Here is a 5,920-nt window from a genome sequence, read left to right on the forward strand (position 1 = left end):
AAATCTAAAGTTTGACCTTGAGCTTTGTTAATGGTCATTGCAAAACAAGGATGAATGGAAAATTGAGTTCTCTTAAATAGTACCAAATACTTATCTCTTTCAAGTGGAATAAATGGAATTCTAGGTAAAAATACTTGTTTTCCAGGATATTCACCTATTCCAATTTCGGTTAAAATAACATTTTGTTTAAATTCTCGACAAATAAGTCTAGTCCCATTACACAAACCTTCTGAAAGATTAACGTTTCTAAGCAACATAACATGACAGCTTCTTTTTAGTACAAGTTCATGTGGAGGGATACCATTTGGAGTTAGACTATTCAAAAAGTCCTCATGAATAAATCCTTCTGTTTTATCGATTACTTCATCAAAACTAAAATATGTAAACATCTCTCCTGAAATTTCTTTAACTAACATATTATTTATTACTCCACATGTTCATTTTTTGGAGTCAAAATAACTCTGTTCATCATAGTATTCAAATTGTCACCATATGTGTGAAAATTAGGAAACACAATAGCAATTAGTTTTTTCAATGATTCAAATTCACTCTCAAAATCTATTATTATATCTGAAGAAAGCTTAATCATGTGACATGTATGTTCTCTTTCTATTCCATTTCCAATTCTAAGTAAATATTCACAGAACAAAGGATCTAATTTAGCTCTCATATTCTCAGTCAATGGTAGTTGTATAAAATATTGCTATAAATCTGAAAAAATTAAACTGGCCTTCATGATATCATCTTTTGTTCTTCTTACTGGCAACACTTGTCGAAAATATACTCTGAACACAACAACCTTTCCACCAAATGGCAATTCACATTAAAAAATATCTTTTAACATTTTATCCAAAGTTTCAAAAGCACATCTATTAATCATCGGTGCTTCATCCCACACAATTAGCTTTGTCATTTATAAAAGTTGACCAAGTGATGATTGTTTACTTACTGAACATCGCATATCAGAACTTGCTTGAAGTGAGATTTTAAAACGTGAATGACCAGTTCTCCCAGCCGGCAATAAAGAAGTAGCCACTCCCGATGACGTTGTTGCTAATGCAATAAGTTGTCGATATCATACTGCAGCAAGTAATACCTTGTACAGAAAAGTTTTTCTAGTACCTCCTGAACGATCAATAAAAAAACTCCATTTTTATTATTTACAACACAGTCTAAAATAACATCATAGGCAGATTGTTGTTCCTTATTTAAATTCTCTGTAAAATGCATGTCACACTGAACATTAATATTTGTAGTCTCTTCTAAAATTATGTTTGCTAACACATCAGCATCATTCACAATTACGTCAAAATCTACCATACCAAAATCATTTATGTTTGTACCAAAAACTTTCAAGAATGAATTTATGCATCTCAAAGCCCTAATCTCGGCATCACATACTGTCATGCTTGCATGTAAAAAATCTTCTATCATGTACACTTTAAATTTAACCCATAAATTCCTAGGATTTGCAGGGCTGCAAAAAATTAACACAATAGCAAAGATCCGACGCAATGATATAAGTATTTCATAGGTGATCGGCTCATTTAAACACATTTCACAATAATTATTCCCACCTATGAGACCATGTAAAAATGTAGTTTCGTGATAAGTAGGCACAACAATGTTATTAACTGTTCTTAAATCTTGAAAAGACTTAGGCCCTTTTACATGATTCAATAAAACTCTTAGAAAGTATCTCTCGCCCTGAGATGGATTAGCAGCAACTATTCTACCAATAACATTTTGCTTCTTTTTAGGACTCCAAACTCGAAAATATGTATTCCATACAAAGTATGTAGGAAAATCTTTATAAAGTAAAGTTCGTGCCTTTTCATTTGAAATATTCATTCTAAAAAATTCAGTTGACATTGTTCGTTGAATGGAGTCTTTATTTATAACTTCTGATAGATCATTTGTTTCATTATATGTAACCAACTAAGTATCTTCAATATGTAACTGCAAAGAAACTACAGAAGGAGATATGTCAAATAAATCAAAACTAAAAATTCTCCATATAGCTTCTGGTGCAGATATCCATCTAGCGCTTTGATAATTCGAAATCTTATCAACATAATGCTCATTAATTTCTTTATTCACCGTAAAATTAACACGATCATGTCCTTTGCATACATATTTGTATAAATATTTGACTGCTTTAACAGAAAAACATATTTCAACATTAATGTGACAATCATACTTAGCTAAAATATAAGGATTATATGGTACAACCCATCTATTATCTAGTACAGATCCTCTGACCTTAATAGTAACACTATCGTCAAGACGCCTATAAAGTGGATATGAATCACTACCAAATGAAGTATGCAAAATGTATTCTCTTGGATACTTATTTTTACAAGTATGGTTATTTTTCATGCACACATTTGTAGGATTTAATTGCCCATAAGAACCATGCATCATATGTTTGACCACAGTAGCATGCAGGTGAGAATTTCTCTTTGGATTTGGTATTTCACAAGAAACAATTTCATCAACTTGCGTAGAATTAGTAATCTTAAAATTCGTTTTAAATATCAGGAGAAAATGAACATGAGGTAGACCTCTTTTTTGGAATTCAATTACATACACATAGGCAGCTATAGGCCCTAAAATTTCTCTCTTTATCAAATCTGTTTTTAGTTCTTCAAGTTTTGCTCAAAATATTCGGGCTAACAAATTTGACCTATTTTGTATACTATCATTGTGTTTCAATTCTTGTTTAATTTCAAGCCAATTTGGATTGCATGTCATTGTTAAAAATACATCAGGTTTTTATATCTTTGAACTAAACACATTGCATCCATATATTTTTTAGTTAAATTTCTAGAACCCCCAATAAACCTTGTACGCAATACAATTGATTTGTCAATTTTATAGCATCTATTCTCACCATTTTGTATACTATCTAAAATTCCTTGGTAAAGTTCACATCGTATAGTCTTTTGATTATTACGAAATAATCTAATCCTACAGTTTCAATCTTAACATACATATCCACTATATATTGTTGTAGAAGTCTGCCTATATGAAGAAGTACAGACTTATCTAAAAGTCTGATTTGAAGTTTGTAGCAATAATATTCACGGCATGACACAGTAATTCGTTTCTTACCTGTCTTCATAGCTGAAAGGATAAAAAAAATAAAGTCACAAAGACAGATCTAGAAATGACAATACATTTATGCACTCTAAAAATATTAAATAATTTCAATGGTAATAAAACTTACCACGATCTTCCATCTCTATAAGTTGTTCGGCCGAATCAATGTGATTGATTTGTATGAAATCTTCATGGACTATTGAAGTATTCAAATTTACCTTTTCGATGCCTTCATGACATCCAAGTTCTCTATAGGTAAATATTAATGGATATTGAAGTGGATCATAACAGCCATAATAGTAATTTACTCTATGTGCAGTATTAGAATTTCCATAAATTAATATATCACGAGTCTTTATGCTTGCAGATGGATCATCATCAACCCACACTGCAGCCACCTGTTCACATCATGGCATGTTATATACTCTCTGGTCGAGACCTGGATCAGACCTCAGTACGATACAACATGAATCAAAATCAGAAACTTCACTTAATGATCGAAAGAAACAACAATATGGATTTATCTTTAAGATATCTTTTAACTTTTTCAAAGTTGATTCACTTAATCTATCTGAAATTTGTAGTCTATTACTAATTTCATTATAAGTATTGTAAAAGTATAACTGCAAATATGTAGGATTTCCATCAGTTGGTAGAAGTGGATTTATAAAATGGTATACCTGTCCCTGAACTTTGAACGTATATACATCTCTATTATTTTTGCACAAATTTTTATCATATTTAACACTAAATGAAGTGAATGCAAAATGGTTGTTGTAAGTACGAGCAACTTTTTTAAAAGTAATTGCTTTACATGAAGTAGAAGTAAATAGCTCATACAATTCAGGGGGAACACTGTTCAGCTGTAATTTAACATTTCCATCACAACAACAAAAATCCTTACTTTCTTTATAAATTTTTTTTGCACCACAATGTTTACAAATTGTATAAGACGGAAGAATGTAAGGTTCAACTGGAATATTTTGTATATCAATTCTCTTAGAACGATCTAAAATGATAGGAACATGTGAACCACATTGAGATTGCATATTGTCACCTTCAAATTGCTTTTCCACGCCAATGTTTTCATCAACATGAAGATCCTTTTGTAATTCGACATATTGATCAATAGAATCTACAACCATAAAATTAGTATAAGACCGCTGAAAGACAACAGAAGTGCAAAAATTGGCTTAAAAAATAATTTCACAAAAATAAGATGAAAGAATAGTGTACTACAACATGACCAAATAAATAGCCGGATGCAAAAAAAAAAATTATAAAAAAATATATTCAATCTACGAAACCTGCTATGAATTTAGGACAACATCTCATCCTTCTTCCTTGCATATGTGTAGAACTTGTAAATACTTCTATAATACCAAATATTTATGTTAAAATTATGTAAAAAAAAACATTAAACCAACAAGAAATCACATTTAAACAACAAATCATAGCTATATATCTCTTACGCAATTTGTCTTTTTGAACCCTTCGCTGGTTTACAAGTTCAGAATCGTGTGCTTGTGTAGATAGGTCCAGCCTTCTTAAACGAGCACGTCTATTCTTAAACCAATTATAAACATTCATATCAGAGATTTGCCCATACAATGATAGTTCGGAGATATCTGCATGATCCTTGACTTGTTTGGGGTTTTATTCTCTTGATTAAATATAGATTCAAGAACTTGAAATTGTACAGATGTAGGTGTCCAATATTGCTTACCCATTGTATTGCTGAAAGAAAGAAACCACAAAAATCAACTCAATAAAATTGAAAACATAACTAAGAGTATGCACATTGAAAACAATATCCTCATATAAAAGAAGCCAAAAAAATGCATACATTTTCATGACCTGAACAATAGGAAATATATCGGAAAAAAAAGAAACCCACCAATAACAACAAGTCTATCGTTGAATAAAATATCGCTGAACAAAATATACACGCAATTGAAGACAGGGAGAAAACAAAAGGATGGGAGGGATGGGAAAGGTACGATGAAAATAAGGACAACGATTAAAATAAGGACAAAGACAAGATGCTTGCACGAACGAAACGAAAACAACGACGTTTTCGTTCAAAAGGTAAAATGAAAATGACATAGACAGGGAAATGAATAAATTATACTCACTTAAGTATTATAGTTGGAAGAAAAAAAAACTAAATATACTTATTCATTTTTCTATTTCTATATTATATATTATAAATTTTTATCATCACATAAATAGAAATTGTAAAATTTTAAAAATAACGTTAAGAAAGTCCGACTATTAGTTAAATTCCATACAAAATAAGAAACTCTTGTTTAAATTAAAATATAACTCCATATAAAATAATAAAATTATGTTGGACAAAACAAAAAAATAATATTGAAGTATTTGTTGTAATAACAGCTAAGATAAAAAGAGGGGAAAAATAATGCCTCCATAATTATGGAGGCTTAAAGGGCTAAGCCTCCGTAAGTAATTACGGAGGCTCAAACTGCCTAAGCACCAAACTGCTTCCGTAATTAACAAATTTCATTTTTTCCCCCTTTCTTTTTTCTTTACCGACTCTCAGCATCAAAATTTAATTTCATTTAATCAACTTAATTTTTTTAATAGATGTGATTCCTAAAATAAATACATGAAATATAAATTATTATTTTTATATATACAAATATTATATAAATTCAATGAGTAAAAATGTAGATCAATAATAGACATATTACATATTAATTACATTTCCAATTTTAACCTTTTGATTGCAATCAAATAATGTTTGAAATGTATTAAGATAAAATAGTCACCCACGTGATACTTCAATAATTTCTTT

The sequence above is a fragment of the Olea europaea genome, chromosome 2 (genome assembly GCF_002742605.1).
Source record: "Olea europaea var. sylvestris chromosome 2, O_europaea_v1, whole genome shotgun sequence".
NCBI classification, from domain to species: Eukaryota; Viridiplantae; Streptophyta; class Magnoliopsida; order Lamiales; family Oleaceae; genus Olea; species Olea europaea.